Source organism: Furipterus horrens, unplaced genomic scaffold (genome assembly GCF_987537825.1).
Source record: "Furipterus horrens unplaced genomic scaffold, mFurHor1.1.pri manual_scaffold_1, whole genome shotgun sequence".
In the NCBI taxonomy this organism is placed as follows: domain Eukaryota; kingdom Metazoa; phylum Chordata; class Mammalia; order Chiroptera; family Furipteridae; genus Furipterus; species Furipterus horrens.
In genome coordinates this window covers 28,181,982-28,195,765 of record NW_028327171.1, presented here as the reverse complement: position 1 = coordinate 28,195,765, position 13,784 = coordinate 28,181,982, and the positions used below count along the sequence as shown (strand labels likewise).

At 33.5% G+C, this 13,784-nt stretch overlaps 1 long non-coding RNA gene across 1 annotated transcript in view; it reads right to left on the bottom strand.

The window, feature by feature from the left end:
- LOC150020816 (uncharacterized) overlaps positions 1-13,784 on the bottom strand; it is a 96,470-nt gene that overhangs the window by 51,360 nt on the left and 31,326 nt on the right. The gene's annotated exons all lie outside the window — the stretch shown is intronic.

Below are 13,784 nucleotides of genomic sequence, written 5' to 3'. Positions count from 1 at the left end.
TTGAGGGTCTGCTTTCTAAGGCCACTATGATAGCAGATATCTCACGATTTCAACTGTCTCTCTTTCTCCTGTATCAAACCTTATAACAAGGGTTGTCATGCAAGTAGTTTATGTGAGGAAGTTCTCCTAGGGACAAGGACTTGGGTCTCAGCAAAGAATAAAACAAGAAAACCAAACAAAGGATGTGCTTGAGCTGGTTTCTGTCCTGAGTAAATAAAGCTTTTTGATGTGTCAATTAGGCCAGGTTGGAGTCCTAACTTATTCAACTAGACACTCATTAAGTATTGCTATGAAAGTATTTTGTAGATGTGATGAAAGTGTATAGTCTATTGACTTTAAGTAAGGTAGACTATTCTAGATAGTTTGGGTGGGCTTGATTCAATCAGTTGAAAAGCCTTACGAGCAAAACTGAGTTGTCTTTGAAAAACAGAATTCACTATGGACAGCAGCTTCAGCTCCTGAGGGTTTCAGACTGCCCTTCCTGATGGCCTGTGCCATGGCTTTTGAAATTGCCTAGCCAGCCCCTTCCATTGCATAAGCCAATTTCTTGCAACAAATGTACCTAGCTAGCTATCATTTGTCTATCATCTGTCTATCATCTATCTATCTATCTATCTATCTATCTATCTATCTATCTATCTATCTATCTATCTATCTATCTATCTAATTAATCTAACTCTACTTGTTCTATTCTCTGATTGAAACTTGACTGACATGAACTCCCTGGAAACATCTCAAGTAGCTGTACAAAATTCACCTCAGTATTTTTAACAGAAGCACAATTAGATATTCATCCATATACTTCCATTGTCAATTTATCAAGGGTTTCCCCAGGAGCTATTAGCTACCTTACATTTCCAGGACTGTGTATGAATTTTAATGGTTAAGGAAGTTTTACAGATGAGCCGTGTTGTGATGGCAGATAAATATTGGGGGACAGTAAGCAAGAGAAAAGTGACCAGTGGGCTCGTGCAAAGTGCCAGTTCCTTCAGCCACAGCCATGGCCCACTTAAAAAGGTTCAAGATGATGGGCATAGGAAGTGATAGTTAGATACCCACTTCTGGGTCAATACAGAAAGATACAATAAGCACATAAATTCTTTTTTCTAAATAACAAAAGTTTTTTAATATATTTCTTATTTTTTCACAATGATGGTGATAAGTAAAAATATGTTTTGGTTTATTATTTTGACTGGACCCAGTTTAACAAAAATATTTATATAAAAATGTGAAACATGAAGTACTTAGCTATTCAGATTAATTAACGTTTATTACAAGACAGTATTTTTATATAACCCTAATTTTATTAATATTAATTGGAAGTTATTATAATTGATTAACTGAACACTTTGTTAAATTATATGTGATCCCTAATATTGAAACACTAAATTTTCAAAGAACCCACTACTATTTTAGAATTAGACAAAAGTCTGTAAAATACATAATCAAATATTTAAAATATATGCATATGCATGTATAATGACACACATATGTGTATAAATTCCTACACACACATATGTGTCCATGTGTGTATTCTTAGGCTAAGAGATCAATCAATACACACATACACACACAAGTGTATGAATACATTTGCATGTGTAGATGCATCTTTGTCTGTGTGTATGTACTTGTGTTTAGAGAAAAATAATATTCTTTTTATTGATGCATTATATCTTTTAATGAGCATTTTTAAATCTGCAAAGTTAATATTGGATATAACTTTGCTCATTTAAATAGAGATATTTTGCCTTATTTGAAACAGATCCAGACTTTATCATCATTATATTTCTTTTCAGAATATTACCAAAAGCTATTATTTAGACTCTAACTCAAAATGAAATATTTACAGAATAGAAGTAAATATAATTTTAGCTACTCCAGATAATCATGAATGTGTGCAAAATGTATATAAATCACTGTTTGTTGTGTTTAGCAAAAGAAACCCATGTTTTCTCTTAATAGGTTAATTAAAATAAAATTCACATACCATACAATTCACACCTTTAAGCCTACAATTCAATGTTTTTTAGCATATTGATAAGGCTCTACAGCCATCACCAAAATATAACTTTAGAACATTTTTACCCTCCCCCAAAGAAACCCTGTACCTGTTGTTAATCTCTCACCATCCTCACCTCACTTCTCATCACTTCCTGCCCCTTCCCTTCCCTACACAGATACTAAACTACTTTCTATCTCTTTACATTGTCTATTTTTGGCATTTTGTATAAATAAAGTTATATATGATTTTTGTAACCAGCTTCTTTAAACTTAGCATATGGTTTTCTCTCAAAATTTTTTTGAATTTAACATCATTTGTATTGTTGGCACTGCTAGAGAGGAAAACCATATTCTTTTTAACACAAGCAGTTTTTCCTGGACACAACAAAATTTGTTTACATATTTTCACATTTTTAAATTATTATTTTTCAGGCTGTACAATTTTTAAATTATTTACTTATTTTTTATTGAACTATATGACCCAGAATTCCACTTCTGGGTATGTATCCAAAGGAAACGAAAACAGATATATGCACGTCCAAGTTCATTGCAGCATTATCCACAATAATCAAAAAAAGGAAATAATCTAATATATTCCAACAGATGAATAAAAAAGTTGTTATATATATTATATATCTATATATAATATAGATAATTAAATGTTATTCAGCCATGAGAATTAAGGAAACCCTGACATTTGCAATCACATGGATGGAACTTAAGGACACCATAGTATGTGAGATAAGACAGACACAGGAGACAAATACTGAAAAATTTTTTTTAATGAATGAGTTAACAAATGAAAATTTAAGGCAATTACTATAACTGTAACAGCGAAAAATTGTAATGGTGGGAAATTGTAACCTACCCCACCAATCTTTTGATATTGTTTCTGTAAGTGCTGACTCCGACTAATATGAAGCTTCTATTGGGTTGGTCAAAAAGTCCATTTAGTTTTTCTGTAAAATAAAAGGCACAGTTTTCATTTTCACCAATAGCTTTATTGATTTGAATATTTTGAGTATGTCAGCTATCTCCTGCTATTGGCTTTTAGTGGGTAAAGGCCAGGGGTGCTGCTAAACATCTTCCAGTGCATAAGACAGCCCCACAGCAAAGAATTACTTAGACAAAATGTCAATAGTACCAAGAAATTTCACAAACCACTTTGAAACACTCAATCAGTCACAGCACCTTCTCCAAACACGACACAAATCTTTTTCTGTGTTTCAGTTGTGTTCTTACCTTTCATGAAATAATAAAGCATAATACGCTGAAAATGTTGTGTATTTTCTTCTATTTTCAATATTTAAATGGCTGCACAAAAATTCACCAATTTTGATAAGTTTGTTAAAATGTATGCTGATATGACAGCTATTATAATACAATTTAACAAAATTGTTTCAAATGAAGTTAAAGACAACTAAGTACTACTAGAGCCATTATATGGAAAAAAAAAAAATTAACAAACTTTTTAGCCAACCCAAAAGAGAAACAACATGTTTATATAAGCATCCTAGTAACTAATTTCAAAATATACAGACACCAACCTTCAAGTATCCCAGTTCCAGAAGATCTGCTGTCCTTCAACCATAGAGTCAGATGGTGTGAAGTAGGATGATGTGACTTCATGATGAATAAACCAGGATGAGGTACCGTGGGCCACCACTTGCCTTATCGGAATGGACTGTGCTTCTCTGCGCATAGAGAACTTTTTAACACCCTGCACAGATCTCTTTGTTCTGTTTCCCTCTCCCTCCTATGCCAAAATCCTCTGTCTCCACTGAGACGAAGAGACGGGCTTTGAAACATGAGTCCCCCATCTTCCAAATGGCCGGCATCTGCAAATAAACCACTTTCCTTACATCAGCACCTGCCTCTCGGGTATTGGCTTTCATAGTGGCAGGCAGTGGAACCTACTTCTGGTTACATAACTATATATTTTACCAAAACTATTAGAAATAATCGATTTCTAATGCTTTTAGTAAATAAAATACATTGATTTTCAAATTCTCTAGATCCTAGCAAATTGGCATCAAATGTATATTATAGCTTAAGACATATTAGCTCACTCCATCTTTCATTACTTAAATAATTCTAACGGCTATTGATGTACCTACCCCAATAATGTTGCAATTAAAATTTCCTATTGCTAATCCTTCGTCCACAGAAATTTTGTAATTTTCCTAAATCAATCTCTGAAAACCTAGAACGACTTGGATCAACTAAAATGTAGCTTCGTCTTATAGAAAGTGTATTATGGAGTTAGCAATTATTTCAGATAGACAATCAGGAGTTAATGTGGAGGCTGCCCATACAAATTATAATCATAAATCTAAGAGAATTGCAATCTTTAAAAATAAATAATACAATGCAAATAATACATGTATTATTTTAATGACCCTAATGAATATGCCTCTTGAATGTTTATATGTGTCAAAATGTCAAATTAATGCTAAAAGTTGCCTATTCTTATTTGTTAGAACTTATGGATACAAAATAAGTGGTAGGGCTATGTGTAAGCTTTGGACAGAAAATAAAAACTACTTGTAAGACAATTTAAATCATAAAGTGTACTGCTTTGGCTGACGTTTCTCCACTTTATAATTCTGTGTTTCTCTGTGTCTTCACTTTCTTTTCCTACAATGGTTAAAAGCATCTTTGAGACAGCACTTCTGTTAATTCCTAAAGAAGTGCTAAATCCTTGTTTTATCTTCATTTGGTCTTTATAGTGAGAAACAAGTAGCTGCTATTCATTAATTGCCATTTTCTGAGGAACCACTTTCTCAATTTTTCACGGTAAAAACAAAACTAATCAAATTACCAAGCCTTAATTTATACACTGAAAATTGAATACATTTATTCTGGCCTATTACAGAAACAAACAAACAAAAAAAACCACTGGTATGGAATCACTATATTTTCTTAGAACATTTAGAATAAAACTACCCAAAATAATTTAGGCTGTTTTTTTTTTTTTTTTTTTCTCATTGGAATGCAAAATACAGGTAAGTTAGTAATTACAGGTACCATGGCAAATGAAAGTATATTACTCAACCTTCTGCTGTTCATGAAAGGATCATCACTCAAAACACCTGCATAATTTCTCCTGGGTACCTTTAAAGGGTGCCCTTTCTACCAACCTTTTATTTCCATTTTATTTCTCTCTTCTTGGAAATGCTACAGCTATCTACCTCTCTTTTCAAACTGAAATAGAACATTCCAAAATACTGACCTCTTCACTCCTAAATGAAGTTCACTAATTTGAAATGCTGGCAGTGATACACTCTTAACTTATTTTACAAACTGTTAGGCCTAAAAAATCTCTAAAGTTGTTTAAATCTTTTGAAAGCATTGCATCAAAATTTCACTCTTCATGTAGGATACCCAGCAACTGGAAACTGAAACAAAGCCCATTTAAATACAACAAAATGAGGTGGGGAAAAAGGACAAAAGAGAAACTGAAGGCTTACAGCTTAATATGATCCAAGTCTCCAATGTTCTGCAATTTTTAGTGACATTGACAAAGGCTCAGTCAAGAGGAAACAACGTTACCGGTGACTGACTTGTTTATTCTTCCTGACTTGTCACCCATGCACAGTAAAACCAGATCATATTCCCAGAAGAACAGTATGTTTCCATTGTTTTATTTTATTGTGGTTATCATGCAATATGCAACAATATGACAGTGCAATTAACTACCAAAATATGTTAACAATAAAATAAATAAACTATGAAATTATATGCCTGCAAGATTTCCAAGACTGAAGTTGTGCATATGCTTGACTATTATTAAATGAAGATGAGAAAGAAATAGGGAACATGAGTGATGATTAAATACTCTTTCGTATGTACATTTGTTGCTTGAAGTACAACCGAGTGAAGATTTTATATTATTCACCCAAAATTTTCCCAAGGAACTTGTTAGATGTCAGTTACTTTGTCAGCTAGACTAGATAATATGTCCCCTTAGGTGACATATATATAAATAATTGTGGCATCATGGGTATGCCATATTGTTTATTGAATTGAATGTACTGCACCCTCCTTTTATAGCCCAGAGCAGGAGATATTCATTTGAACCAGGGGTCACAAAACTACACTGGAGAACAGTGATAAATGTTCAAGGTCTGTTTTGTTTTTTTTCTTAATTACTCTCAATACCATTACGTACATTTTCAAGTTTTATTGCAGGTTTGTTCAGACTATGAAGAGATTTGATTAACTATACCCACAGATTTATGACAGACAATAGTGAAGTCCGCAATGCCACTTCTTTATTATATTTTTCATTATTTTTTATATTATTTGCCTTCTTTCTTCACTTCCATACCTCTTTCCAAAGATGCTCACTCTGGTTTGTTTAATCTCATTTACAACCCACCTTCACAATAGCTATTGTAGTTATGTGTATACATGAATACTTTGAATTTGTGTTTTTACATCTTAAGTGGCATTGATGTGCATATATTTTCTATTTGTTTTCAAAATATTATGAGATTTATTTAAGTTACTATTTGTTTTCTTAACATCTTATTTTTTAAATTTTTATTATCTATTCTATTATGGTAGTCCCAATTTTTTTTCCTTTTTCCCTCTTCCACCCAGCCCAGTCTGCTAGCCCACACTCAGTTCCCCCTCCATTGTCCATGCCCATGTGTCATTCATACATGTTACTTGATTAGTCCCTTTCCCTTCCTTCCACTGTCCTCTCCTCCCACCTTCCCTCCTACAACTATCATTTTGTTCCATGTTTCCATGTCTCTAGTTCTATTTTTCTTGTTAGTTTATTTTATTCATTAGATTCCAGGTATAAATGAGGTCATATGGTATTAACCAGACTCATCAAGAAAAAAAGGGGGGAGACCCAAAATAAATAAAAAAGAGGAGAATTAATAACCGATCTACAAAAATACAAAGGATTACAAGAAATTACTATGAACTACACGCCAAGAAAATGGAAAACCTAGGCAAAGTAGATAAATTTCTGGATATACAATTTCCTAAAACTGAATCAAAAAGAGGCAGAAAACCTGAACAATCCCATAACAACTAGCAAAGTTAAAGCAGTAATCAAAAATCTCCTGGCACACAAAAGCCCTGCAAATTCTACCAAAAATTCAAAGAAGAACTAATATCTACCCTTCTCAAACTATTCCAAAAAAATCCAAGAAGAAGGAGGACTCCCAAACTCTTTTTACAAGGCCAGTGTCATCCTAATTCCAAAACCAGGTAAAGACACAACAAAGAAAGACAATTGCAAGCCAGTATCTCTGATGAACAAAGATGATAAAATCCTCAATAATATATTGGCAATCCCAATCCAGCAATACATTAAATAGATCATATACCATGATCAAGTAGGATTCATCCCAGGGATGCAAGGATGGTGTAATATCACAAATCAATAAACGTTTAATACATCACAAAAAAAAAAGAAAAGAAAAGAAAAATGACAACAAAGTCACAACTATCAACAACTGAATCTGAAATATGAAAACAAAAACAAACTAAGCAAACAACCAGAACAGGAACAGAATCATAGGTATGGGGATCAGTTGGAGGGTTATCAGCTGGGAGAAGGACAGGAGAGAAAGGGGGAAATTGTGCAGGGATTAAGAAGCATAATTGTAGGAACAAAATAGGTAGGGGAGTGTTAAAAACAGTACAGGAAAGTGTGAAGCCAAAGAAATTACACACAAGATCCATGGACATGAACAGAAGGGGGTGGGATTGTTGGAGGGAAGATGGGTACCAAGAAGAGGGAGGCAAAGGGGAAAAAATGGGACAACTGTAACAGTATAATCAATAGAATATACTTTTTAAAATCACATGATCATATCAATAGATACTGAAAAAGCAGTTGACAAAATCTGGCACCCATTTATAGCAAAAACGCTCAGCAAAGTGGGAATAGAGGGAGCATACCTCTCTATACAATAAAGGTCATACACAAGAAACCTACTGCCAACATCATGTTGCTATTAAACATATTTGAACATCTAACCATCCTTCTGCTAACTTAATGCTATACACATGTATCCGGTTATAGTTATGGTACCACCTTAATTTTTATAATAATTTCTGTATTTGTTAGAATAATGCAACCTGGATTTTTTTTTTAATTTGATATAACTTCAAGCTTACAGAACATGTTCAAGAATGATACAAGAACTGCTCATAGGCCTTTCACCTAAATTCACCATTTTTAAATATTTTGCTATATTGGTTTTACCAGTCTCTATAATATATTATTTTATAAACAATTTGAAAACTGAATATTATTCTCCTTTATACTAAACAATTCTGCATGTATTTCCTAAGAATAAAGATTGTAGCCACAGAACAATAACAACATTTAATGGCACAATACTATTAACTAAAATCATACAGATTCTCCAATCATTTACTTTGGATATATACTTTGGATATACACTTCAGGCAAGGTACGTCACGCGCAGAGGCTGCGCGCAACGAGGAGGCGGTCCAGAAAAGATCGAGGCGGAAGCAGCGTCAACAGCAGCAACAACAGCCATCTGCCTTCACCTGTAACAAGTGCGGCAGGGATTGTCACTCCCGAGTCGGACTGCACAGCCATTCTCGGCGGTGCAGATAGACTCTTAAGAAGCTACACCATCGTCTCTCGAGACGGACGGCTGCCGACGATGACACTTCTCTAAGTAGGACCTAATCCAGGATCACACATTGACCTTAAAAAAATATATTGTATTTTCATTACCATTTAGTCCCTTATACCCCATTCCCCAACAATCATCCCACTATTGTCCACAGCCATGAGTCCTTTTTCCTTTTTGCTCAACCCCTCTACCCCCTAACCTCCCTACTCCCTTAGCTGTCAGCCTGCTTTCTGTCTATGAGTCTGTTAGTTCAGTATGCTCATTAGATTCCACATATGCATGAAATCATTTGGTATTTGTCTTTCTCTGGCTAGTTTATTTCACTTAGTATAATGTTCTCCAAGTACATCCATATTGTTGCAAAGGGTAAATTTTTCTTTTTTATATCTGAGTAGTTTTCCACTGTGTAAATGTCCCATAGTTGTTTTATCCACTCATCTACTAATGGATACTTGGGCTGCTTCCATATCTTGTTGATTGCAAATAACACTGCAATGAACATAGGGGTGCTTATATTCTTCTGAATTAGTGTTTAGGGTTTCTTTGGATATATTCCCAGAAGTAGGATCACTGGGTTCAAAAGGCAGACCCATTTTTAATTTTTGGAGGTATCTCCATACTGCTTTCCACAGTGGCTGCACCAGTATGCATTCCCACCAACAGTGGAAAAGGGTCCCCTTTCTCCGCATCCTCGCCAGCACTTGTTTGATGATTCATTGATGATGGCCATTCTGACAGGTGTGAGATGATATCTCATTGTGGTTTTAATTTGCATTTCTCTGATGTTTAGTGACAGTGAGCATATTTTCATGTCTGTTGGTCATCTGTATGTCCTCTTTGGAGAAGTGTCTACTCAGGTCCTTTGCCAATTTTTTAATAGGGTTGTTTGCTTTTTTTGGTGTTGAGTTTTATAAGTTCTTTATAAATTTTGGACATTAACCCCTTATCAGATGTATCAGCAAATATGTTCTTACATTCAGTGGGTTGTCTTTTTATTTTGTTTAAGATTTCCTTTGCTGTGCAAAAACTTTTTATTTTAATGTGGTCTGATTTATTTTTTCTTTTGTTTCCCCTGCCTGGGGAGATATATCTGATAAAATATTGCTACAATGTCTGTGATTTTGAAGCCCATGTTTTCTTCTACAATTTTTACTGTTTTGGGTCTAACATTTAAGTCTTTGATCCATTTTGAATTTTTTCTTGTGTGTGGTTTAAGAAAGTGGTCTAGTTTCTTTGTTCTGCATTTATCTGTTCAATTTTCTCAACATAATTTATTGAATAAACTATCTTGAGCCCATTGTACATTCTTGCTTCCTCTGTCAAATATTAATTGACTCTAAAGGTGTGGGTTTATTCCTTGTTCTCTATTCTGTTCCATTGATCTTTGTGTCTGTTTTTATGCCAGTGGCATGCTGTTTTGATTACTATGGCCTTATAGTTTCTTATAGTTACACACCCTGCCTCTTAAGTTTTCTTTCATTTTGACCTGTTCCTCAGCTTTTGTCATTCTTTTCTTGATAATTTTTAAGAATATAAGCTACTTAATTAATACATAGCCCTTTAATTTGTGTACTTCTAATACTTCTCCATGACTGTATTCAGGTTATACACTTTAGGCACAATTACCATTTAAACAGCATTATGTTTTCCTCAGTGCATTAATTCATTAGACACGTTATATCCTGATATTGGCGATGTTAATATTAATCGATTAAAGTTGTTTATGAAAAGTTTCCCTGTAATCTTGATGTTTTTATTTTTATAATTAGCAACCAATTCCCTGGGAAAAACTATGAAAAATTTTAATATTCTCTTTGTTAACGATGTTTTACTGAAAAATTAGAACCCATTGGTAATCTTCTAACTCCAACATTCCTATTACATTTATCAGTCTTCATTCTACTGTAAGAAAGAGATTTTTGCCATTTATTTTCTCAACATTATTTCATAAATTCTTACTTCATTCGGCAGGTTATCATTTGTTTTTTTGAAGCTCAAATTGACCCAAATTTGGCTAGTGAAAGTTTCTCTAAATTAAACCCCTTGTGCCATTTTGTCATGGTTCTCTAATGTCATATTCATTTCATTAGTTTCCAGTGCTAAAATCAGCAACAGGCTCATCAGCTACTTTAGCAGTCACTACCTTGAAATTGGCAGTTTCTCTTGGTCTATTTTGGTGGAGAATTTAATTTAGAACTGGGTGGTAGGTATGCTCATTGTCACTGATGAAGCATCGCTTTTAAGCCTTTTGTATAAACAGAGTGAGGAGGAACTATATAATTGTACACACACATACAGTATGTACATATATAGCATGAGTCCATACTGATACCTCCAATTATAATGGACAATATGTGTTTCATGCTTGTCTTTCCACTTCCCATTTCTTTAACTACTTCCATCACAATGAAAAATGTAACTTTTATTATCCTCACAATATTTACTCATTTGCACAATCATAGTATAATGAATTGTATTTTTATAAAAAAAATTATTTTACTCATAACTTGTGAAAAACTAACGTTGTAATCAGAGTTGAGTTAAATACCTGTTTTATTGTCTTATGTAAAGTACATATACAGTAAAATAAACACCTTTTAATATTAAAATTCAATAAGTTTTAAATAATGCATATATACCTGGCTAAACCACATCTCATCAATAGAAAATTCCCATCACTAGAGAGTTCTGTCATGTCCCTTCTCAGTCAATATCCTAGCTAGAGACAACCACTGTTCTGATTTTCTTTTTTCACTATTGACTAGTTCTAGGACACCATATAAATGAACTCATACAGTATATAATGTTTTGCTTTCATGTTCTCATATTCAACATAATACTTGTTTAAATTATTCATGAAATTTTTCTCATCAGTAATTTGTTTCATTTTCATGCTGTGGAAGTATTAAGAAGTGGTTAGATTCCAGACTTATTCTGAACTCAGAAGAAAAAAATTATGTATGGATCAGTGATAGAGGAGTGAGAAGTGAGAAGTCAGACTGGCTGCCAAATATTTGCCATGCCCAACTGGAAAAACAGAGTTAAGTTTTCCTGAAATGAAGATGAAAAGGTCAGTAAGCTAGAGTTCAGATTTTGGCATATGAATACTGAAAAATATATTAGAAAAGAACATTGAATGGTAGGGTTTGTTTTGATTTAGGAGTTGAGAGAAATGACAGCATGATGAAAGGAATGCTTCACTATACAACACCCAAGTTTATGCTGACCTTTTTAAAGTTCTTATGGTGGACACTTAATTGTTTTTATAATCTCATGTCTTCTGATATAAACATTTTATAAAGTGCTGTATTAGTTTTGTCCCATGTGTGGTTTTGGAGCATTATCATAAGTGTTTTCTAATTTCCATTTTTATTTATTTAGAACCATGAGTTATTTAAAGTGTGAAATTATTTAATTTGAAAACATTTTTCTCATTTTTTGTTATTGATGTATAGTATTTCTCATTATGATTGGAAAGATCCAATTAAGTTCATCCCTCTTATATTTATTGAGACTCCCTTTATGGCAAAGACTATGACAAATTTTTGGCAATAATCTATATCTGCTTGCAAAAATCAACATTATTCAAAATTTTGAATTCAGGGTTCTAAATATATCTGTTACATCAAGTAAGCAGAGGCCACTAGTATTAGCAGAAAAAAATTAAGCTAAGTTAGAGCACATAGCTTCTCAGCTACATGTTGCATTGTCAATTTCTTTTGCAATGATGTGTTGCCATGATATAATTATTTCAGGCCAGTGGGATATAAGAAGAGGTAATATCTGAAACATTCCTCAAGAAATGCTGCTTGCCCTAGATTTCCTCTCCACCAATCTTATTGTCCAGGAAGGTAATTAGAGCAGGTGCCTTTGACGCATAGGTAGAACTCATATTTTCAGGATGGATAAACAAACTTTTTGATTCAAAGTTCATAGTCTAGGTCTGGGAATTGGCTCAAGTCTGGGAATTGAATAAGTAAGGAAGTTTCTTTTTCTCACTTGCCTTTGTAAAATATTCATTTATGTCAAGCCTAGAGTCCCTATAATCAATTAGCCGTTATCAAATATACCTATATGTCAAAATATTCTGATCACTGCTATTCCTGCTGCCCGTCAAAATGGCCATGCTCACCTAGTTTGATTATTAAGTTAATACATACAGCTTTGGAACCCTATTATCTTACTAAAGTCTGAGAGCTCATTGCAATGTCAGTGACTAACTAATTTTTGGCTTGCTGATAATCATTAAATAAAGTGTTTTTTCAATGCTGTTGGTGTCACCCACCCAAATGTATTGCTCAAGGTATTGATGGAAGGAATGCCCTCTGGATAGTCCCAGGGCCCTAAGAGGTGGGGAGAAAGTCACTCATAATAAATCAATATTTACACTCATCTCCTTTAGACGCCTTCCTTTCGGGTATAAGAATTATGTGCTGAACTCTCAATTTTGTTTAACTTAGGCCACATTTGAGCCCAGCTTTCATTTACTCAAATGATTAACATCTTAGAATCATTTTAATGTGCTAATGATAACATATTTAACACAGTTAATACCCAGAGTGTATTGCTCAGAATCTTTGGGACGAGTGAACCATGTTAATAAACTCATCTAGATCCAACAATACATTTTTTTTACTCCCTATACACCAGTCTTAGAAATTACTCTCTATCCAATAAATGGTGTTGTGAAAATTAAACAGATGCATGCAAAAAATTAAACTACACAAGAATACAATCAAAATGTATTAAAGACTTAAATATAAGACTCAAAACTATAAAACTCCTAGAAGAAAACACAGGCAGTAAAATCTTGAACAATTCTCTTAGTAATATTTTTTCAGATATATCTCTTCAAGCTAAGGAAACAAACTAAAAATAAACAAGAAATATTACATCAAACTAGAAGGTCTTTGCACAGCAAAGGAAACCATTAACAAAATAAAATGACAACCCACTGAATGGGAGAACATATTCACCAATAATAGATTAGATAAGTGGTTTATATACAAAATTTATTAAGAACTTATAACACTCAACACCAACAAAAACACATAATCCAATTGAAAAGGGAGAAAGGACCTGAATAGACAGTTCTCCAAAGAAGACATACAGATGGTGAATAGACATTTGAAAAGATGCTTAAAGTCA